We start from the raw sequence: 24,951 nt of genomic DNA, 5'->3' as shown, positions 1-24,951 counted from the left end.
CTTTTTCCCCCAATGCTAGCATTAAACCCTTTTTGTGTTTGTTTTTTGAGATGAAGCTTCACTATGCTGCTTATACTGGTGGTCTCAACTTCCTAGACTCAAGCAATCGACCCTCTGCCTTGACCTCCCCAGTACTGGGACTATAGTTGTGTGTCCAGGTTTTGCTGTTACTTATGTTTTTGTTGTCATATCTAAAAAAAAAAATACTGTCAAATCCAAGGTCATGAAGGTTTGTCCCTGTTTTCTAAACATCTCATAGTTCTAGCTCTTCCGTGTAGGTCTAATTCAGTTTGAGTTATTCGTTGTATTATGTATTGAGATAGGGGTCCAACCTCATTCTCTTTATGTGGATATCTAATTGTCCAGCACCATTTATTAAAGATTATTCTCCCCCACTGAATAGTGTTAGTACCTTGTGGTCAAAAACCCAATTGACCATAGATAGATATTTGGTCTGCCTCTGGATTTTTGAATTGGTCCGTATATCTTTTACCAAGACTTCTGTCAGTTTTAAATCAAATTGGGAATCATGAGTTCTCCAGTTTTGTTCTTTTCCAAGTTTTTTTGGCTCTTTGAAGCTTGCAACTCCATATAAATTTAAGAATTAGCTTTTCTGTATATGCAAAAAAGGTCTTTGGAATTTTGATAGGGATTGTATTAAGTCTGTGCGTTACTTTGGACAGTATTGCCTTCTTACTATTTAGTCTTTCCATGTATTTAGATATTAATTTTTTCAGTGTACAAGTCTTTCACTGTCTAGCCTAAGCTCAGTTTATTCCTAAGTGTGTTATTTTTTTTTGGATGTTACTGTAAATAGAATTTTGTTTGTTGGAGTGTCCATTGGTGGAATATAGGAACACTACTGATATTTGCATATTGCTCTTGTACCCCCACAATTATGCAATATTATTTTCTAGCTGTAGTAGTTTATTGTAGGTTTATGTGTGTTTTTATTCTTAATGTTTCCTGCATGTAAATGTGAATTAGTTTGACCTCTTCCTTTCCAATGTTAATTTTTTTCATGCCTGATATTTCTGGATAGAACTTTCAGTGTTAAACACAGTAGTGAAAGTATCATTCTTGCTTCAGTCCTGAATTTAAGGTCAAAAGCTTTCACTCTTTCACCATTAAATCTGATGTTGGCTATGGGTTTTTCATAAAGATCCTATATCATATTGGGTTAATGTTCTTCATTCCCTGGTTTTCTGAATCTTTCTGTCATGAATTTGGATTTGTCAAGTACTTTTTCTGTTTGGAAATAATTGTATGTTTCCCCCCTTTATTAATTCTAGTATTTTTTGTGTTTGTGTGATTGTGTGTGTGTGTGTTTGCTGGGAATCCCTTTATTTTATAATGTTGTGTATTACATTTATTTTTCTCATGTTGAACCACCCTTGCATTACTGGGTAAATCTGACTTGTGTAATTTTATTAGTCATATTTGTTATTCTTTGACATAAGAGCACTTTAAGTGACTTTTTTTAAAGAAGCCTTTTAAGTTTTGGTTATATTGTACTTAGCTATTTTGTTTTAGAAACTATTTGTCTCATGTGAAGTATTTCTCGCTTCAGTAACTTTTCCAAATAACTCCCGTTTACCATATTTAAAAGACAGCAGTTTATAGATCTCAGGAGCTTTTTTTCTGGTAAGAATTTAGACTTCCCTACATTCCAACTATCAGTTTAGGCCCTTATAGTGAAAATGACTCAAGAATATTGGAAAGAGAAAAATCTACAGTATCTGTTTATTTAATTTCATGTTATACATAAAAAATTAAAATGCCAATTCAGAAAATAATGTAAACTATAATTTCTTCTTTTCCTTCATTTTATTTTATTTGTTTATTTATTTATTTTGGAGATGGGATCTTGCTATGTTTCTCAGGATGGTCTCAAACTGCTAGGCTCAGACAAGTAATTTTCTTGACTTATCCTCCTTCCTGGGTAACTGGGACCACAGGTGTGCACTACTATCCCTGGCTCTGACTTTTTTTTTGTTTGCTTTCTTTTGCACTCTTACGTATAACATACTCAGAAAATGCCTTGGCTCAGTCATCTCGGGTTTTTTTCTTTAGCTGGTTTATTTCTACCATTTAACCAGTTACCAAGTTTAGACCATAATGACTTCTTCCTCCTAGATTTCTTGTTCCTTTTCATTACAACTGTTCTTCCTTTGTCTATATGATTTCCTTTCATAACCTTGGAAGAGACAATAGGCCTGTTTTGGTTAGAGTCCTTTTATTTGTTTTACTAATGGTTTCTTTGGTTTTCCTATCTTCTCTGGGGTGGGTTTTTGCTATTTGATGATGTTTGATGAGATAAGGAAATACATGAGAAAAGAATTGCAGAAAAATAAAGAAGTTCGTAAAGTGAAAATATGTTTTTTTGTCTTCCTCACTGAGAGCACGGCATGAGTTAGGCTTTCCATAGATGCACTGATCCATGTGCTTATAACAGTTGCACCTGTGTATCCTGATGTGAATCAAGTTTCACAGTATCTTTATTTTATTTTTATGTGGTGCTGAGGATCGAAGGTGTCTCATACATGGTAGGTGAGTGCTCTACCTCTGAGCCATGAACCGTGCCCGAATCAAGTTTTTGTTCATCTGTGAAGTTTCTCATATGGTAGGCATCATACATTGTGCTAGATTTCTATTGATATTAAAATTGACTGCTGTAATTGTGAGAAAAACAACAGTGGAAGCCAGGCACATGTGGTACCTGCTGTAATCCCAGCAACTTTGGAGACAGAGATAGGAGGATCACAAATTCATGACCAGCATGGGCAACTTAGTGAGACCCTGTCTCAAAATTAAAAATGAAAAGGGCTGGGAGTAACACAACAGTAAAGCTCCTCTGGGTTCAATCGGCAGTAGTACCAAAAAAAAAAAAAAAAAAAAAAAGGCGGAGGGTGGGGAGGGGGAGAGTATACGTCAATGAAAGAACATAATTTAATGAAATGGTTAAATTTTATGAATGTAGTTTGACAGTTCTGCCAAGTTGAAGTCAGGGACAAATTGCAGCTCAGCTTCAAAACAGTTTCTCTTCCGAGCACTTAGACCTTGAAAATGGTACATCTTTGACTCTAATTATGACCAGCACTTATTACTTTAGTTTTCAACCTTAAAATGATTCTAGGTTGGGTACCGTGATACATGCCTGTGAACCCAACAATTTGGGAGCCTGAGGCAGGAGAATTGCAAGTTCTAAGTCAACCTTGGCAACTTAGCCTGTTTCACAATACAAAATAGAAAAAGGGGCCGGGGACATCATTCAGTAGTATGCCACTCAAGATCCCAGCACCACCCCCCAAATAAAAAAGATTCCAAAGCAGCAGCTGATACTTTAATTGGTTTTGTTTGTTTGCCTTTAGTTTTAGATCTCTTTTTAAAAATAGTACAGGGCTGGTTGTCCTTTCAGTCCAGCATGTGATAACCACAATATTTTGACTCTTTATCTCTGGACCACACTAATTTGGAATTTGACAGTTAACTTGGATTTGAATTGGGTGACTCTCTCCCTTGTCCTGTGAAACTGCATGTAATTGGGAATTATGAGAGGATTTTCTGTTGACTTTATAGAAACATCTTTGTATCAGTTATTTGTTGGCATAGAGATGTGAGCTGATCACTGATTATACTGTTTTTTTTTTTTTTCTGAAAAGGAATCTGTTGTCTCACACCTTAATAATACTTTCTTCCTAGGTAGGCATTCCTTCCATTTCCAAAGGAGACTTTTGTTTTGAACTTCTCTTTTTGCAAAATGTCCAAGGAATCAGAGGACAGTTTTGAGTCTTGGAGCATTTTTTTTCACTGTCTGTCAGCATGATCTCTTAGAGACATGGTGGTAATCCCCAACCTCTTGTTTATTACAGATCCCAGATCATAGGAATGCAGTCATCATGAATGCAGTCATCTCCAGTCTCGGCCAAGAGGTAGGTGGGATCTCATACCTGTTCTTGGTTTTGCTTCTAAGGATGTTTCTGATCAACTCCCAGGAGTTCCCAAGGGTACCCCCAGAATCCCTTCTTTCTCTTCCATGTATTGATTTTAAGATTGTCCTGCCAACTCTATTTATTTTCAGTTTCTTCACCACCCCCTATCTCAGCCCTGTGGCTACCAGTCATATTTCTTGACCATGCAGACAACGCCAGCTCTGCTTCTCATTGTTCCTGCCCTGCCGCATTTCTGGTAGATCTGCTCTGCATGTTCAGCCCTGTCCCAGTCCCCCATCCCAGACCTTCTCATCTTCACCTCCTCCATTTGCTCTGGGTTTTCTGTCAAGGCCCTGACCTGGTGGCCCTCGTTCTCCATATGGGGGCTTGTCACACTGACTTGGCTGTGGATGTTACCAGGTAGATTTTGAAGTGAGTGCAAGGAGTGAAGAGACCACCCTAAAAGGAAGGGAGACTGTCGCATGAGAGGCCTGGCCTTTTGTACCATGAGGTCAGTGTTCTTGGCACCCCACTGTTCAGAGGAACAGACTGAGGCTCAGAGAGGTACAGGGCCAGTTCCAGAACTTACAGCTAGGTGACCCTATCACCCTGGGCAGGCTTACCTTCTCAACATTAGGTCCATCTCAAGATGGTGGACATAGAAGAAGGGGAGTCATAGAAGAAGGGGAGTCATAGAAGAAGACTGGCCTCAGGGTCTCCACCAGGCTCCCCAGCAAATATGCCTGGGAACACACATACAGTGCTGGTATCACCCACCTCTGTAGCCACCTGTCCTGCCTGGGTGGGACATTGAGGAGACACAGAGTCAGTGCCAAACTGTGACCCATCAGAAGTGTCTGGGAATGGAGTCCAGTGCAACATCCAAGCCCATAGTGGCCTGTCCCACAGAGGGACAGGAGAGCCCCAGCAGAACAACCTTGGACAAGTTATCTGTGTCTCTCAAGTCTTCCCCAAGTCTTTGACCGCACATTGGGATCATCCTAGTATCTGCTTCCTAGTGATGTCACCAGGCATATGTGAGATAGCACTTAGCAGACCTGCTACCACTGGTGTGTAATGCACAGAAGTAGAGATCAAATATAGGAACAGGTGGGATGTCACATAGAATAGAACTAACGATAGGCCTAGCTTCCTTGTGACATTGTAAATGTCCTGTTCTTTTCCTATCACGTTTCTCATGACTAAAACACTCAGGGGCACTCCAGGTGAACTGGGCTGCACAAAATAATCACACACACACAGAGATATACCTTTTTCTCTGGGTCCTGTGACGGCTGTTCTGATTTCAGGGGTCTATGGAGAGAGAGAGAAGAGAGAGAGAGAGAGAGAGAGAGAGAGAGAGAGAGAGAGAGAGAGAGGGAGGGAGGGAGGGAGGGGGAGGGAGGGAGAGAGAGAAATGTCTTGAACTCTTTTACTGGGGAGAAGCCATTCAAATGAGGCAAGGGGTCAGGTTTCCGGGGGTTGAGTATAGCTTCATTTTGTCTGCTGCAGCAGATTGACATTTAGGAAGGCCACACTTAAAGGCAGAGCAAGAGAAGGGGACAAAGTGAGTTTACAAGGAACATTCTATCCCAGGCAGGGCAAAGGGGTAGGATTACAAAAGAATTAGTGAGTGTAGCTCAACCCCAGGGGTATACCTACTCAGAAGACTGGCCTTGCTATCCTTGCAGGGGAAAAGACCATGAGTCATGACACTACCGTGCCAAACTACAGTGATCTTTCAGATCCTCGTGGTGCATCAGGACTGGAAGGCATGGTAACTCAATGTGGCTCCCCACACTTCCCAGCCTTCTTTTCTCTCTGCATGGCGAGAGGATTGAAATGCAATTAGTGAGGATATCCTCATCTCCCTAGGCCTTCCAGTTGCTTCCCATGGTCTTTAGATTCAGACCCATGTGCCCCAGCCAGGCCTGTGGACTGGGCCTCCTGCTGAGCAGCGCCCAGCTCCCCTCACCCTGGTATTCATATCTGAGCAGTCTCCCCCCTTTCGTGTGACCTGGGTTTAGTGTCTCCCTTGTGACCTTCTGGAACATGACAAATGCGATTTGGAGTCACCTCCAAGATTTATGTATGAAATGAATGTAGCTAACATCTTGCTTTTTTCTTTCTTGTTTTTTTTTTCTTTTTGTGTTGTTTCCTTTTTCCTGTCTCCCTGGGATCTCTGGCTGTGGGGAAGCTGCTGCTCTCTTATGTTGCTCCATAAGGAGAGGCTCCGAGTCTTAGGACTCATTTATTTTTTCAACTAACTAACTTTGTGTTTCATCAGTTTTTTAAAATTTTCATCTGTTTCAGTTTCATTGACTTTGGCTCTGCTTTAAATTATTTCCTGTTTTCTACTGCTTTTTGTGTTGATTTGTACTTCTTTTTCTAAGGCTTTGAGATATAATGTTAGGTCATTTATTTGGTGACTATATATGCTTTTAATGAATGAACTCATTGCAATGAATTTTTTTCTTAGAATTATCTTCACAGTGTCCCAGAGATTTTGACATGTTTTGTCACTATTCTCATTTATTTGAAGTATGTCTTTATTTCACCCCTGATTTCTTCTCTTGTCCATTGGTCATTCAATAGCATATTTTTTATTCTCCAATTTTTAATTTTTAGTTTCTAATTTTTTATTTTATCATTGATTTATTATTTTATTGCATTATGATCTGGTAGAATACCAGATACTATCTCAGCTTTTTGTATTTGCTAAGCATTGCTTTGTGGCCTTAGATATGATGTATTTTACAAATGATCTGTGCAGCTGAGAAGAAACTATATTCAGTCATTGATGGATGAAATATCCTATATATGTCTGTTAAGTCTGAATTATTAATTGCATATTTTTATTTCTATAGCTTTTTATTTAATTTTTTAGAAGATCTATCCAGTGATGAAAATCATCTTAAAATCATCCAGTTATCTTGTGTTGTGGTCTATTTGGTTCATGAAAATTTGGAAGTTTTTTTTTTGATGTATGAAGATGCCTCATTATTTGAGATATATATGTTTGTATATTTACAGTTGTTATTTCTTGTTGATATATAATTTCCTTTAGCAGTATGAAATGCTTCTTTGTCTCTTCTGCTTAACTTTGGCTTGAAGTCCTCTTTACCTGATATGATAGAAACTGCTGATAGTTTTTGAGATCCATGTGAATGATATGTTTTTTCCCATTCTTTTATCTTCAGTCTTTGGATATCTTTGCCTATCAGGTCAGTCTCTTGGAGACAGCATATTGTTGGGTGGTGTTTTTTAATCCAATCTGCAAGTCACTGTCATCTGCTTGGTAAATATTCATTTACATTCACTGTTATTGTTGAGAAATAATTTTTATTCTCAGTCGTTTTGATTTATTTCTGGTTTTTAATTTGAATTAGTTTCTCTTTGATTGACTATTCTCTTATTTCACTTCTTCTCTTTGCAGGTCTTCAGTTTCATCTTTCATTTCTTCTTCAAGAAAATATTACCTTGAGCATGTTTTTTTCTTTTTTGATTCAGGCTTTGTAGTTTGAATTCTTTTAACTTTTGTTTATTATGGAAGGTTTTTATTTCATCATCAATTCTGAAGCTCAATTTTGCTGGGTGTAGTATTCTCGGCTGGCTTATATTTTCTTTCAGATGTGGTATATATTAATTACTCCAAGACTTCCTAGCTTTTAGGGTCTGGGTTGAGAAATAAGCTGAAATCTGGATTTATTTCCTTCTAAATGTGATCTGACATTTTTCTCTAGCAGCTGTTAAAATTATATCCTTAGTCTATATGTTGAGCATTTTCATAATGATGTGCCTTGATGTGAGTCTGTTGTATTTCCTGTCAACCTCCTGTATTTAATTTTCTATTTCTTTCTCAAGGTTTGGGAAGTTTTCTTTAATTATTTCATTGAAAACATTGTGTGTTCTTTTGGTTTGTGTCTTTGTGCCCTCATCCCAATAAATCTTATATTTGGTCTTTGTTCATGTTATTTCATATTTCTTAGGAATTCTCTTCATGGTCTTTTCTCCATTGTGTGATTACCTTTTATCAGGAATTTTTAAAATGCCACAGAATGATGTGAAAGAAAAACTCTTATAAATGTATATTTGGGCGTTCAAAGCATGTCTGGAGAGCAGATGTAAAAGAATTTGATAATTTATTTCATTTTTATATGTGGATATAGTACCACAGTATATAGTGCATAAATATTTACAAAGGTTTTGGTTCACACTTGGAAGTTTCTATTCCCATATTTTCTGGTGACGTAAGAGACAGATTAATCTGTTAATATTCTGCCAGATTTCATAGTAAAATATTATTAGAGCCTGGAATTTTTATAATCTCTGAGTGCATAATAATATGTGTAAATAAAGCTACTTCAAACATATCAACAAAATTGAAAGTCCTTTATCTGGGTGGATAGTGAAAAAGACTCAGATTACTAAAATCAGAAATGAGAATGAGAACATTTAATCTCAGTTTTACATTAATAAAAAATGTAACTGGGCATAATGGTGCACATCTATAGTCATGGTTACTCTGGAATCTAAGATAGGAAGGTAACTTGAGCCCAGGAGTCCATGGTCAGTGTTTTTAATAACACTGAACTGCACACTTAGAAATGGTCATGATGATTAAATTTTGTGTTACATGGTTTTCTCATAGTTTATAAAATAAATTTTAAAATAAGAAAATCTTAGTAAGTGAAAGTCTTGGAACATTGAGTTGATTCTGAGAGCTCTGCAGTTTTAGAGTTGATCTAGTTTTAGTATAAGCCCATTCTTCACATTCATAAAAGCTTGGTATCTTGGTAACAGTGCCCCCTTGTCATTGCTGTTATTTTCATTATGAAGAAAGATCCACATCTCTTTTGAACTCTGTATTTTGTGGTTGAATTGTTGGGCTTTAGCAACATTAGTGTTCATCACTTGCCTTCCCACAGCCTCACGAACAGGTAGCTTGATGGGAACCTGGAGAAGCCAGGAGACATGGAAATCAGGGACTGCCTGCAGCCCAGATGTTTGTAATGGGGGGGGGTTATGTATATAAAATCATATCAGCTGCAAACGGGGATAAGTAGACCTCCTTTCCTATTTGGACAACTTCTCTTTCATTCTCACCTCGTTTCTGTGGCCAGTACTTCTAATAGTATATAGAACAAGACTGTTATCTTGTTCATGATCTCACAGGAAATGATTTTACCTCTTTACCTTTTAGTATGATGTTGTTTTGAGTTTGTCATCCATTGCCTTTATTTGGTTGAGGCACATTTCTCCAATTTTTAATTTTTGAGGGTTTTCATATAAAGGAGTGTAGAATTTTACCCAATGGTTTTTCTGTAATGATTTAAATGGAGCTCTGGTTTTTGTTTTTGATTTCTTTACTGCAGCATATCATCTTTATGTATTTTCACAGGTTGAAACATCTGGATGAATCTCATTTGATGGTGGTGAATGATCTCTTTGGTGTGCTATTAGATTAGGTTTGGTAGCATTTTGTTGAATACTTATGCATTTATGTTCATCAGGTATATTGATCTGCACTAGTTGTTTTGAGAAGTTTAATTTTTTAAAAATATTTTTTATAGTAGATGGACACAATACCTTTATTTTATTTTTATATTGTGCTGAGGATCGAACCTAGTGCCTCTCACGTGCTAGGCAAGTGCTCTACCAGCTGAGCTACAGCCCCAACCCAGGTCAGTAGTAGTGTTTGCTTTTGTAGTGTGTCTGCATACCTATGGCATCAGCATAGTTCTGTGCTCATGAGATGAGTTTGAAGGATTCCCTCTTCTTCAGTATTCTAGAAGAATTTGAGAAGAATTGGTGCTCTTTCTTTCATTTTTTCTGTTTTTTTTCAGACATAGGGATTGAACCTCAGCCTTAGCCATGCAAGGCCAGCACATTACCACTGAGCTACTGCCCTCGCTCTGAATACTTCTTTAAAGGGTTGTTAGAACTCAGCACAGAAGCCATTCAAGTCTTGACCTCCTCTTTACTAGGAGACTCTTCATTATTTATTCAGCATCTTTACTCACCATTGCGCTACAATTTTCCATTTCTTCATAATTTCCTCTTGGTAGATTGCATGGGTCGAGGTATGTATCCTGCTAGATTATCAAACTTGCTGGCATATAGTCGTGGTCTCTTCACAGGAGTTTCTTATGATTCTCAGTATTTTGGTTGTGTTAGTTGCATTTGTCTCCTGTTCCATTTGTGATTTCATTTGAGTTTCCTTTTTTTGTTCGTAGCTAAATGTTTGCTGATTTTTTTCTAAACACCTGTAGTCAATTTTATTGATCTTTTCTATTGTTCCTGTAGTTTTTATTTCATTTATTTCTGCTCTGATATCCATTATTTCCTTTGTTTAATCAACTTTTGGTTTAGTTTGTCCTTCTTTTTCTAGTTCCTTGAAGTGGTACATTAGCTTTCTGTCATTTTTTATCTATTCCGATGTGGGTATTCACTGCTATAAACTTCTTTGAACTTTTTTTGCTGCATACTACAGGTTTCGATGCAGGGCAAAGGAACCAGGTAGGAGGCTGAGTGCTGGGCCTGCCCTTCCTTGGTGGATTTCTCAATTGGTGGGGCTTTTGAGGGGATCTGTAAGTCAGGTGAGGCCAGGGCCACAAAAAAGAATTAAACTGAACTTTGATAAAGTTTCTGTTTTCTGTCTAAGAAACAGCATTCTAAACCCATCTTGGCTGTGCTTTGAACAGCCCAGCTTTAATATTTTGAATTACTTGAAGGTCAGAATCTAGATCTGTTGCCTAACACCAGCAGAAACTTGAGAATGCCTTCCTCCATTACCAGTGCAGCTGGACCTGGTGTTAAAGGTTCATGTTTCCTCTTGGTCAGTTCTAAGTAGGAGTGTTATTAAAATAAAGACCCTAATGTCCGTGTTAGAAGGTAGGACTTTCAAAATATTCGAAACTATGGAAGTAAAGCTTAATGACAGGAAATAATTTTATAAAACAACATTTACACTGACAAGTATAATAACAAATGGCTGTATCTCTCCCCTTTTTTATTTTTGAGACAAGGTCTCACTAAGTTCCTCAGGTCTTGCTAAGTTGCCTGGGTTGACTTTGAACTTGTGATCCTTCATCTCAGCCTCCTGAGTCCATGGTATTACAGGTGTGCACCACCATACCCAACTCTATGACTATATGTTAGTGGTACTGTTTTCACTGAACAATTTGTTTTAAAGTAAAAGGACCTTAAATAATTATGTTTATTTTAAAAATGAGCTTGCTTGGTGAATTTTATCCTTTTTCTGGGGTGTAATAAAAATCCTTCTAGAAGAAGAGAAATAATATATATTAAATAAGAGAAATGAACATAGATTACCTGATAATTCTGAAAACTGATTAATTCAATCTTCTTTTGCTATTATGAAACAAGGAGAGATAGTGTATGTTTAAAATGCACAACTTAATATTCTGTTATCCATGTACATTGTGAAATGATCACACCATCAGTCTAATTTACATACACATCCCCTCTGATACCTAAATAGTTTTTTTGTGTTATGAAATTTACAGATGTACACATTTAGCAATGTTAGTTGCACCGTACATCATTCTTAAGTATATTTACTCATGTATGTTTGATCTGTTATTGAATTGTATGAGCTCATTATATAGTTTTGGTGTTAGCCCCCGTCAGATACATCTTTGCAGATGTGACTCCCACTGTATCTGTGGCCTTCTCATCTTGCTGCTTGTTTTCCTTGCTGTGCAGAAACTTGTCAGTGTGGTGTCCTGTCACTTGGTTATTCTTGCTTTTCAGCATATGCTTTCAGAATCACGGTCATAAAGTCATTGCTCAGAGCTTTTCTCTAAGTATTTTTGTAGTTATAGATTATATTCTAAGTGTCCCATTTATCTATCTATTTATTCATTTATTTTTTAATTAATGCATTATAATTTCATATAAAATTGGAATGCATTTTGATGTATTCATAAATGTACACCAACTTTCTTCCCCAATTCTTCCCCTCTGCCTCCTGTCCTCCCTCACCCTTGATTTCCTGCTTCTGCTGTGTTACTCTTCATTCTATTTTTGTGAGATACCCCCCCTTTTCCCCCTTTTTCCTCTGTAGATGCTACTTATGAGAAACCATTTGACTCTTTGAGTTTCTGAGACTGGCTTATTTCACTTGGCATGAAGTTCTCCACTTCCATCCATTTACTAGCAAACGACAAAATTTCATTTTTCTTATGGCTGAATAGAACTCCCTTGTGTTTATACACCACATTTTCTTTATCCTTTCTTCTACTGATGGGTACCTAGGCTGGTTCCATAACTTGTCTATTGTGTATTGTGCTAATATATACTTTATTATGTATATATCACTTTAGTATGTTGATTTTAAATATTTGTCATAACTATCAAGGAGTGGGATACCTGGGTCATATAGTGGATCCATTTGTAGTCTTTTGAGGAATCACCATACTACTTTCCAAAGTGGTAGTAATAATTTGCAGTCTCATCAACAGTGCGTTAGCTACATTTTCCCCACATCATCTCCAGCAATTATCATTTGTATTCTTGATGATTGTCATTCCGCCTGGGGTGAGATGAAATTTCAGTGTGGGTTTTTGTACCAGAGATTAAACCCAGGGGTTCTTAACCATTTAGCCACATACCCACCCTCTTTTTACATTTTTTATTTTGAGACAGGGGCTCACCAAGTTTCTGAGGCTGATGTTGAACTTCCAATCCTCCTGCCAGCCTGAGAAGCAACTGGGATTATAGGTGTGTGTCTCTGCACCTGGTTTCAATTTAGTTTGATTTGCATCTCCCTGATGGCTATGGATGTTGAACATGTTTTTATAAGTATGTTGGCCATTTGAATTTCTCCTTTAGAGAAATCTCCCTTTAGATTTTTTTGCCCATTTATTGGGTTCCTTAAGATTGTTTAATTGCCAACATATAACATTTATATAATACTAGTTACTAATTCCCTGTTGGATGTGTATCTGACAAACATTTTCTCCCATTCTGTAGGCTCTCTTCACACTCTTTTGTTTTTTTTGTTGTGCAGAATCTTTTTAGTTTGATGCTGTTACACTTATTAAATCTCACTTCTAAGTCTTGAGTTTTAGGATCTTATTAAGGAAGTTAATAACTCTGCCAATGTGTTCGAGTGTTTCCCTGTTTTCTTGTAGCAATTTGGCCTAATTCTGGCCTAATTACTAGAACTTTGACCCACTTTGGGGTGTTTTTCTTTTTTTTCTTGTTCACAGTAAAAGTTAGGGATCTAATTTCATTCTTCTTTATACAATTATTCAGTTTTCCCTGCAGCATTTGCTAAAGAGGCTATTGTTTCCCCAAGGTCTGCTTTTGGCAGCTTTGGCAGGAATCAGATTTATGTGGATTTGCCTCTGTGTCTTTAATCCATTTCTAGTTCACTTTTCTGTACTGTGTAAGATACAGGTCCAGCTTCACTCCTTTGCATGTAAATATCCTCTTTTCCCACCACCATACGTGGATGAGACTGTCCCTTCCCTATTGTCAGTTCTTGGTGCCTTTTCTGTAATTGAATCTGTGTGTGGGGGGTTTGTATCTGAGCCCTCTCCTGTGTTCCACATTCATGTGGTATTCTCTGTTCTCTTCTTTGTGTCAGCTTTCATGTCGGTATCTGACTGGATTATTAGAGCACTTGTAATCACGTACTGTGATGCCTCTCGTTTGTCCTTTTTTTGTCAGGAGGAGATGACTATTCATGATCTTTTGTGGTCTTATTGAATTAAAGGATTTTCTGTCAATATCAAGTAAGATTGTCATTGATAGATTGACAAAAATGTCACTGAATCTCTTGCTTTGGGTAACTTGGACATTTTAGCAGTATTTATTCTTCAGTCCAAAGCACACTGTGTCTTTCCATCGATGTCTGTGTTCATTTTCTTTCATCAGTGTTTAATGATTTTCAGTATGCTGATAAATTTGCTTCCTTTGAATACATTTGATTTGGCTCTATTTGTTCCTAAGTATTTTGTTCCTTTTTCTGCTATCATAAATGAAATATTATTATTATTATTTTTGATAGGTGATTATTAAGGATATAGAAATGCATCTGATTTTTTCGGTTGGATTTTTGTCTCCTGAACCTTCACTGAACTTGTTAATTAGTTCTAATTGTTTTCATTGGAGAACGTTGTAGTGTTTTCTATGAAGAGGACTTGTCCTGTGCCAACAGAGGTGGCCCTTCCTTGTTCCTTCCTGGTTTGGGTTCCTGTGGTTTCTTTTTCCTCACAGATTCCTCTGTCTGGGGTCTTCAGCACTACATGGAATAGACATTGCTGCAGTGTGGGCAGCCTCACCTTGGTCGTGATCTTAAGGAAAAGCTTTCCATTTTTCAGCCACTGCATACAATGTTTGATGTGGCAGATCCTGTATGACCTTTATTGCCTTGTGGTTCATTTCTTTTTTACCTAATTTTTGGAGGATGTCCATCATGCAAAAGTGTTGATTTTTTTAGAATGATTTTTTTCTACTCCTGTGGAGATAATATGTTTTTATCTTTCATTCTGTCAGCATGGCTTATGACATTGAATTATTTATGTGTTTTGCAGCATTCTTGCACCCTGGTATAAATCTCACTTGGTCCTAGTGTATGATTTAGTGAATGTTCTCTTGAATTTGCTCTACCAGTATTTTGTTAAAGATTTTTATGGCTACAGACAGAGGTATATTGGCCTATACCTATAGGTTTTGCTGTGATTTTTATAACATTACAGTAACTTTACAGTTTGGCCTATTCAAAGGTCATCCAAGTTGTGTTTAGAATGCTGCTTCTCAGACAGGAAAGAAAAAGCGAAGCAGAACCCCACCATAACTCCTGTGAACCTGAACCTGCCCTTCCTTACTGCTCCAGGGATGGACCCACACATTGACCAATCACTGTGGGAGGTCAGGCCTTAGTGCTCAGCCTGTCACCTGGTACCATTAATCCTGCTCCAAATCCTGTGGGAAAAAGCCACAGCAGTTCTCACTTGCATTCATTGCAGATTTACATCATTGATGTGTCCTCTGTAGAGACACCCTGAACACACCAATGTGTTCATGTAACAGCTTCTTTGACTTCTCTCCTTGTGGCACAGATAGACCCACATCAGCAGCCACAGTGTTCCTTGGTGGGTGGGGAGCAGATGTGGCCATCCACTCCCTCTACATGGAAGTTACAGAGGGCTCCAGTTCTGGCCATTTCCAACAGTGCTGGCAGGATAAGTACCTAGCTTTGGACATGCTGGATGAAGGAAGGGACACATGCTAAGGACTTGCCAGATGATTTTGAGGAGTATCCGTGGCCGCATCTCCTAGGGGATCTTCCCAGGCCTCAGTCTCCTGTGTACTCACCAGGGCTGTTCAGCACCAGCCTTAAAACCTTGTCCATCAATGGGGACATACGACCTCTCAGTAGTATATGTGTTGAACATCTTTGACAGTTACTATGTGCAATGATTCCCTTTTGAATTGCAGGAATTTTTCCTTTGTCCCATGGTTGACTCATGATGTTCTATGTATCCCTGGGATATTAACCTTTTATCAGTCTAGGTTTTTAAGAGTTTGCTAATTGTGATTTGTTTTAGTATCCATATTCTTTTGTTTTTCCATCAGGAGTCAGTCATTTATTTTCTTTTTGACTTCTGACCCTTCAGTCAGAAAAAATTACTTTCAATGATATGAAAGTATTTTCCAAGGTCTATTTTTGCATATAAACTGAGACCTTCTGGATGGGTGACACATAACAATATCCAAAGAACTAAGGAGGCTGAGAAAGGAGGATTCAAACTTGGAGGCTATTTTCCCCAGCTTAGGGAGATCCTCAGGAACTTAGTGAGACTCCATCTCAAAAATACAAAGGCCTGGGGATGTGGTGTAGTTGTCCTGGGTTCATTCCCTAGTACTAATTAAACAAATAAAAATAAAAATGCAAAACCAAAAATCCGGGTGGTGGCAGTAGAGAGGCCAAAGAATAGAGACTTCTGGAGTATGATTTGGAAGTAGAGCTGATACAACTTGCAGCTCATTTAGAAGTGTAGAGGTGGCAGTGAGGAGAAAAAAGAAAAAAAACCCTAAAAATCTTAGATCTTTGTGGGATATACCAAAATGTGATCCTGCAATCTGTACATGTGGGAAAAATAAGAATTCATACCCCATTTGAATCAAAAGTATGACATATGATATGTCAAGATCATTGTAACGTTTTGAGCAACCAATAAAAAAACAGAAAATTCAAGCTTAAACGGTTCATACCAATATTATGTAATCAGACAGAAGCTGGACTGCAGTGTTGTGAAAAACCCAGAAGAGGCAAATCTCAGGGAGAGAATGATGACTGTTCCCTGGAGACTAGCAGGAGGGAGAAGGAGAGGGAGTGGGTATGGGTACCAGATACAGGACAAGGAATGCAATTAAAACCAATAAGCTGAATGTTTTTAAGAAATACAATTTAAAATTTTAAAGTGACCTAGTTTTAATAAAAATGGAAAAAGGAAAAAAAAAGGGATGAGAGGGAAAGGGCAGCTCTGAGGTAGGAGAACAGGTGCAAGGGGGCGCTCAGTGGGTAGGGCTGGTTGTGGGGCCACTAGGAGCCACAGGCCTGAAGCTGTTGTTGAAGGTGGTTCTGACCCTGGTGCTCTCTCAGGTGGTGGAGGTGGTAGTGGAAGTAGAGCTGAGGTTTCTTATCTCTTCCTTTATCCTAACTTATGAATCCGTGCAGACTACTGTATGTATGTTTCTAAGTGCTTTGTTATTCTGCTTGTTTTGTTGTTGGTAATACCATAAAGGATTCTCTGTATACTCTTGTGTTCTGTTCGGCCCTGGTGTTGAGACTTACCTGCCTGATGACATGGAGCTGGACATTGTTGTTTTTTCCTGCAGGATGTGTTCCCTGTTACAAAGCAAATTTATCTTTTCTCCAGCCATTGAACTTAAGAGTTCTTTTATTTTCTGTTTCCAAATAACTGATGTAAGTTTTAAAAGGTTTAAGTTTAGGCCAAGCTCAGCAATGCAGCAAGAGCCTGTCTCAAAATGAAAAAGGAAAAAGACCATGGATATAGCTCAGTGGTAAAGTGCCCCTAGGTTCAAGCCCAGTAACAAAGAAATAACAATAAAAACATTAAAAAAAAAGTAGACCTGTATGGCATTTGCCCTTCTGAGGAAACATAATAAATCCCTTCCAATGTTATGCAGCCCAGAAGAAATCAGACTGCACTGGTTTTAAAAATGAAGACTCCGCATATCGCAGGACTAGAAGCTAAGAGGTTACTGGGGACTAGTGGGAGTGTGGGGAGGCAGTGGTCATGGATACCAAATTCAGGAAAATGTTCTGGAACTGCATGATGGTGTCTAGTGCACAGTTTAGAGAAGGCACTTGATGGCAAATGACTGAATCTTTTAACAATGAAAATGAATTTTTAATTTTAAATAATACTAAAATAATAAACACATACAATAAAGATGCATAAACAAATGGCGTGGGAGAAGAACAGAGGCTCTGGGTTCCTCTGGTTGCAGTGCTGACTGAGGAGCCAGCAGGGGGTGTTGGCCTTGATCGTCCACTGCAGGTTCGTCCAGCTCCAGTTCTCTATCAGATGGTGGAGGTGGTGGACCTTGAACTGGAGTTTCCACAAGCACCAGAGCTGCTAGAGGAGTAAAGGTCCACAGACTATCCATGTTAGGTCCAGGGACAGAATATTCCCTCCTGCCTTTCATACAATTCCACACACAAACCCAACACCGGGCAGTGTTCCCAGAATGCACACAGACAATGACAGCTCTGCCTCTCATTGTTCCTGCCCCGCCCCAGTTCCTGTGCAGTATCTCTGCTTGTCCCTCCCTGTCCCATTCTGACATACTCATACCCCACCTCAGTCCTCCTCACCTTCGGCCTGTTCCTCCATGGGCTCCGGGTTTTCTGTCAAGGCTGGGACCTGGTGTCCTTGGTCCTCCTCCTCGGGGCCTGTGACAGTGACCTGGCTGTGGACATTACCAAGTGGGTAGTGAGGCAAATGCAAGTGAGGGAGTGAGGAGACCACCCAAGAGGGATGAGGGCAGCAGTATGAGAGGCCTGGCCTTTCCTACCATGAGGTGAGTGATCTTGGCACCCCACAGTTCAGAGGAGAGGGCTGAAGCTCAGAGAGGCCCAGGGCCAGTTCCAGGACTCACAGCTGTATGTGACCCTGTCGCCCTGGGCAGTGCTTACCTTCCCACCATTTGGTACATCTCCTGTTAGGTGGAGGAACTCGAGATGGTTGAGGCTGAAGAGAATAAATCATAGAAGAAGGCGGGCTCCAGGGTCTCCTCCAGGTCCCCCAGGGAGTACGCCTGGAACACACATCCAATGCTGGTATCATCCCCTCTGTAGCCACGTTCTTGGTTGGGACATTGAGGAAACAGAGTCAGTGCCAAACTGACCCACCAGAAGTGTCTGGGGATAGAGTCCAGTGCAATAGCCAAAGCACACAGGGGCTTGTCCCACAGAGGGACAGAAGAATAGCTGGCAGAATTCACAGTGGAATTGCCGAGGGGATAGTTAGAAACAGCAGCTTCAGGCCAGTTTGTTATCTGAGCAGAGGTGGCAGCTCTGTACATTAGGAGCTTATCCCCTGAGTCCCACCAGCACACCACCTTCTGGAGATGGGAAAACAGGCTCATCCCAGACAGGAGGGTCCCTGTGTGAGGACACCCAGGACATCATTCTCTGTGGTGCTGTTGAAATGGCTCCAGGACAGAATGAGGTCCAGGTCCCATAGCCCTGAAAGGCTGAATGGCTGTGGAACCTGGGTCCCCCTGGAAGGTGGTGAGGTCCTGGGGGCCCAGGTCCTACTTTCCCAGTCTGGGGTGTGTTCCTTGAGACACAAGTACCAGAGAAATCGACCAATTGGCACAAGCCTTGTGATGTTTCAGCTAAACTCATCCCTAGTAATCCTGATGCTGTGTAAGACTTGGAGAGTGTGTGGAAGGACCACCAGGCCATTGTCACCTGGACACCTGGGTGTAGGAGTTATAGTCAGTTGGATGGCAGAGTACAAATCATCAGAGAATTAAAATGAAATAGTGTCCATGTCGTTGTTCTGATGTTGTCAAAATTATGGGAACAGTGACCTTGGATGAGTCCAAGAAGGAGGCTGGCAGAGAGGGTGGGGAGGATGGGTGAGGGTTTGTTGCTCAGATTCCTCACAGTGGGGACTCTGCCCCTCCATCTCCCATCCCTACCAGGAAGGTGGTCCTGGTGGTGTCTGTGCTCTTATTCACTTTTATTCTGCTCTGTGCCCTGCCAGTAGAGTCCCCTCTCTCCCACACTCACCCTGAGCCCCAGCTCCTGCCCAGTGGTGCTTGGCCCTGGCTCCTCTGTTGATATGGAGCTGACACTCCAGTTCCAGCGCTTGTGGAGAATAACCTGTGGAAAGCGTGGAAGACGGTGCCTGGTAGCTGGCCGGGAGCCCCAGCCCCTGCTGGCCTCCGTTCAGGGTGTTTGTGTCTCTTGTGACCTTCTGCTCCCCAGACCTCATATAGACCCTGTGTCACAGGATTCTACCCTGAGAGGACAGGAAATGACACTGGGTGCCCAGGATGTACCGTGGACACTTTCATTCCCCACCTTTATCCCTGTCCTGGGGGTGACCATGACATGACATGAGGCTCACAATTTCCCACCACCTGCTCCTACCTCAGGTCCCTGTTCCCCCATACTGAGGAGCAAGGTGGTGGGGCTGTGCAGGGCTACTCACTGTGATAGTCTCTCCTGGATGTACCTCACCAGGGCTATCAGGTGTGGACCTTAAGCTACTCCTCCCACTTGCAGGAGTGCCATTTGGAGGAGTACCACCAGCCGGGGACTGGGAGCAGGATCTGAATCAACATCGCAGTCGTTTCCAAAAGTTCCTTTTTCAGGGTGTCCAGTGTATGGTGCCTGGGGAAGGGGCTGTGCAGCCATACGGGGAGTTCTGGCGGCGTGGCCTCCTAAAGACTCGGCCTCCACAGGGGAAGCAAGAAAACACGCTTTCACATCCTAAATATTTCACCAAATGAGGAGGCTGTTGCTGGAATGTGGGTGCCTGGTTTCTGGGTTCCAAGTTCTGTTTGGATCCCCAAGGAAGGGAGGTCATTTCTTGGGGTCCCTGGTCTAATCTGTCTTCCAGATAAGCCCGTGTCCCTCTGTTGGCTCTTCCCTAGCCCCGTGACATTTTCATGTGTGTACACAGCCAACTCCGACACTGGGCCCACATCCCTTGACAGGCCTGAGTGTAGCCAGAGTCCCAAAACTCAAAGTGGATCAAGGACCTATGAATTAGACCAGAGACTCTGCACCTAACATAAGAATAAGTAGGCCCAAATCTTCATTATATCGGATTAGGCCCTGACTTAGCAGCACAGGAATGTGGAAACAACCTAGATGTCCTTCAATAGATGAATGGCTAGAGAAACTGGTATATATACACAATGGAATATTACTCAGCATTAAAAGAGAATAAAATCATGGCATCTTCAGGTAAATGGATGGAGTTGGAGAATATCATGCTAAGTGAAGTAAACCAATCCCCCAAATCCAAAGGTTGAATGTTTTCTCTACATGTGGATGCTAATCCATAATGGGGGGGCAGAGCATGGGAGGAATGGAGGAACTTTGGATAGAGCAAAGGGGAGGGGGAAAGAGAAGGGATAAGAGGGTATGAAAGATGATGGAATGAGATGGACGTCATTACCCTAAGTACATGTATGAAGACATGAATGGTGTGACTCTAACTTTGTGTACAACCAGAGACATGAACAATTGTGCTCTATATGTGTACTATGAATTGAAATGCATCCTTCTGTCATGTACAACAAATTAGAATAAACAAATAAATTTAAAATAAAAAAGACAAAAGAACAATGAAATGAAAACATTTTGAGTCAAAAATTTATTGAACACCCCTAACCTCCCACACATCCCAGCTCAGCAACACAGTACACTGCGGAGTGAAGGTTGTCTTTCCTCAGGATCATGGGCTGACTGGGAGCTATGGCTCGCTGGCACTGCCCAGCATGGAGACAGCAATAATCTTACCACATTTCACCAGCCCAGGACAAGCTCCAAAGTGAAAATTTGAAGCACAGTTTGTTCTGAATGTGTGTATCTCTTTTACATCATCCTCTTTGGAACCGTTGTTAAGTTAGGACTGTCTGTTCAGCCTCAGTGCAGCCTGGTACCTGAATCCCCTTCTGACTCCTGATTTCTCGTGCCAGTGACCTGAGCCCCAAGCCAGACTCTTGCAGCTGGCCTGGCTGCCTCAGATCAGGAATAAGGCCTGGGCTGCCGCCTCTGTGACTGCCTACCAAGTTGTCCTGCCTTTTCCAAGTTTCTCTTGCCTTCCTCTCTTTAAATAGAATGGAAAGAGTTAATTCTAGAATGACAATCTATTCATTGTGGATGCCTACTCTGTTTCTGTTCCTATTTTAAAGCCCCTTGCTGTCCCTTGACTGAATTCTTCTGTCTCATCTCAGATGTGCATCTCACAGGACCCTCTTCTGAGTCACTCTAGATCTCACGTATACCCCTATCACTACAGTTTTCACTTTATTTTGATTTTTTTGTTTGTTGCACCATTTAATAAATATTTATTGAGTACCTGCTGTGTGCCAATCTTATTCCAGGTGCTAGGAGTTCTAGCAGTGAACAAATCACATTCTAGTTGGTGGGGACCAGCAATGGGAAGTTAGGTAGCAAACAAAATAAGTACAACCATGTATCATTTAATAACACCATGTGTTCTGAGAGCCATCCTTAGGCAGCTCCATCATCATGTGAGCACCATAGAACACACTCACACTAACCAGGTGGTCTCATCCACTACATGCCTGCACTGCGTGGTCCACACATGGTATGGCCTACTGTTCCCAAGTTCACAGTGAGTGAAGCAATGATGGTTAAGTCCTCACAAGGAAAAATGATATGATCAAAAGACACGGTAAATACATGATATATGAAGTGGCAGCTGCCGTCACACACATGCTCTTCACAGGAAAGTATACAAGTGGAAGTAATTCACTCTAAAATGGTGATAAAATACTGTAAGTACATGCAGAGTAACATAGCCATTATCATCATCAAGTATCATACATTGCACATAGTTGTAGGTGTTGTACACATACAACAAAACTTCAGACAACTGTTTACACCAGCATCACCACAGACATTTGAGTAAGGTATTGTACTATAATGTTACAACTGCCACGTTGTCACCAGGTGGCAGGAATTTCTCAACCACATTATAATATTGTGGAACCACTATCATGCAGATTGTTGTCATATGATATCACTGTAGATGAATAGCACCTCAAAGGGATAAAGAAAAAGGAGGGGCTGGGGTGTGGCTCAGCGGTTAGAGCACTCGCCTAGCATGTGGGAGGCCCTGGGTTCAATCCTCAGCACCACATAAAAACAAATATACAAAATAAAGACATTGTGTCCAACTACAACTAAAAAATACATATTAAAAAAAGGAAACAGTGATCAGGGTGGCATCATGTACCATGACATTGAGCAGAACCACCTGCATGGGAGAGAGCAGAACATGTCCTCAGAAGTTTGTAGGCTATGATGGGGACCTTGTTTCTTCCTCTCAGTAAGTGAGAGACCAGGACACCCAAATTCCAGCCTGCAAGTGGGCAGGGCTGTCAGGGAAACATCAAGTAGCAGGAGGCCCAGAGTCTGTGGTGTAGTGGAAGGTGGAAAGTAACCGGATACAGTGCCCCATGGTGTGGCACAGAGCAGATGCCCAGCAAATATCTGTTAAACAGCAGAGGAAGAGGCTTCCAGGTGACCTCAAGGGGGAGATTTTTGGCACTGCTCACTGGTCCTGACCTCCTTTGCTATTAACATGAGAACAGAACCCCTTGGCAATGGGGTTCCCCATGGAAAGCCCCAGCCTGAAGGTCGTGGTTGCTGCCTCAGTGGAGCCATGGCACCTGTGCACCTGGTAGGGACAGAAGAAAAAGTGAAATTTTGGTGGGGAGGGCATTGCGTGCTCACCACTGTGATCTGTGGCTCACCTGCTGCTGACCTCTAGAAACAGGGGACTTGGAGAAAAGAGTGTGGTGAACACACTTTGGAAATGTGGCCAAGGTACATGCGAGGCTGAATCAGGGTAAAGCCCAGGATAGGCTATGGCCCTGCCCAAGGCTTCACAGACTCATCCTGCATTTTAGAATGAAACAAAAACAGACAAGACCTAATCCCCCAAGCCCCATCTGACAGGAACAGAGTGGTTCACATTATGCTGTACCTCACCTTTGAATATTATTTTTTGTTATACAGACTTCTTGGAAAGGTACTCCATGAGCCAAATAATGAGGAATGACTGTCCCTAAAAATGTCCCCTCTTGGTTTTTGCTTATTCCAGGAGTCCCCACAAATGGGAAAGACTGTGACAAAAGTCATTCTCTTTCCTAGTGTCTGTCCCTTTTTCCCCTTCCCCACTCCCAGGGGCCCTAAGGAAAAAAAATCTTCCATCCACCTCTGATGTGAGTGGTTTCTACCTCTTGGATGTGCTGAGAATTCCAAAGATAAATCTCTGGTGGCTCTGCCATCCCCGGCATTAGGAGGCAGAGGCCGGAGGAATCCGTGAAGCAGAGGGACTGAGGTATCCTATAGGTGGGAGGACTTGATACGTTGTCAGGGTCATTTACACCCATGAAAGTTGGGGCTGTATATCTTACTCTCCCATCTCCCATCCATACTGTCCTCTGTGGAAGGAAGTCACTATGTGCTGTCCACAATGTGATGCCCACCAAATATCTGTCCAGAGGTAAAGAGTTCAGAAGAATGATACTCAAGGGCAGAGGATTTACATGAATTATAAGTTAGTATGGTACATTAAAATTGTGGGCTGGGGATGTAGTTCAGTGGTTGACTGCTTGCCTAGCATATGGAAGGTCCTGGTGTCTTAAAAAAATTCTTAAATTAATATATCATTTTAAAATCCACTATCATACAATTCACCTTTTTAAATTGTATAAATCAATTTTTTAAAAAATGAATTATGTGACCCTCATCATTTTTCAAGATTTTCATCTCCCAAAAGAAACCTCATACCTATTAGCAGTCACTCCCCATTTCTTGCCTGGAAATCACTTATCTGTTTTTTATCCCTATGAATTTGCACATAAGTGGAATCATATAATTGGAATCATGGACACTGCTTATAAATGGAATCATTCAATGTGTGAATGTGTGTCTGGCTTCTTTCAGTTTGCATCATGTTCCAGGTTCATTCATGTTGGAGTGTGTATCAGTCTCTCATTCCTTTTTACGGTGGAATGCTAACCCATTGCATGACTATGGCTCATTTTGTCCTTTTATCAATTGTTGGACATCTGGGTTGTTTCCACTTTTTGGCTATCATAAATAATACTGTTGTGAACCTTCATGCATAGACTTGTGTTCTCCTTTCTCTTGTGTACATGTGTAGTAATGGAATTGGTAGGTTATATGGTAACTCTACATGTAACTGAGCAAACACCACAGTGTTTTGCATAATGGCTGTACCATTTTATAATCCCCTTTTGTCTACGCTAGATTGAAATGGGAAGCAAGGACACTTAAAGGCCAACCTGCAAGTGGGTGAGGCTGGCAGGAAGCATCAGGTAGAGGCCAGGAGTCTCTGATATGGTGGAGGGGTGAGAAGTGACGTGGCACAGTGCCCTGCATCTGCCTCCATCCCCACAGTGTGGCAGAGAGCAGCTGCCCAGCAAATATCTGCCGATCACAAATCTGCAAACCACATGGACAGAATGATGAGTGGTTGCTAGGGTCTATCAGGAGAATGGGGAGGGACTAGATGAAGAGACTGTTCTGGGACTAGACGGTGGGGATGGCTGCACAACGTTGAACATGAACTCAATTGCACTGAACTGAACATTTCAAAATGAGTAAACTACTCAATTTTATTTAAAATTAATCATAAGCAAGTAAAAAATAAACAACGAAAATGAGTAGGAAAATAAGTGAAATGGGTGAGGGAGGTGAAGGCTGCTCTGG

General features: G+C 40.8%; 1 non-coding gene across 1 annotated transcript; it reads left to right on the top strand.

Annotated features, from left to right (window-relative positions):
* Positions 1-22,276: 22,276 nt before the first annotated feature.
* Trnaa-agc (transfer RNA alanine (anticodon AGC)) lies at positions 22,277-22,349 on the top strand. The gene has a single exon. It is a non-coding gene; the product is annotated as a tRNA-Ala (tRNA).
* Positions 22,350-24,951: the final 2,602 nt, after the last annotated feature.

Source organism: Callospermophilus lateralis, chromosome 11 (genome assembly GCF_048772815.1).
Source record: "Callospermophilus lateralis isolate mCalLat2 chromosome 11, mCalLat2.hap1, whole genome shotgun sequence".
NCBI classification, from domain to species: domain Eukaryota; kingdom Metazoa; phylum Chordata; class Mammalia; order Rodentia; family Sciuridae; genus Callospermophilus; species Callospermophilus lateralis.
Note: the sequence above shows the minus strand (reverse complement) of the source record. Positions and strands in the feature narration are given on the sequence as shown.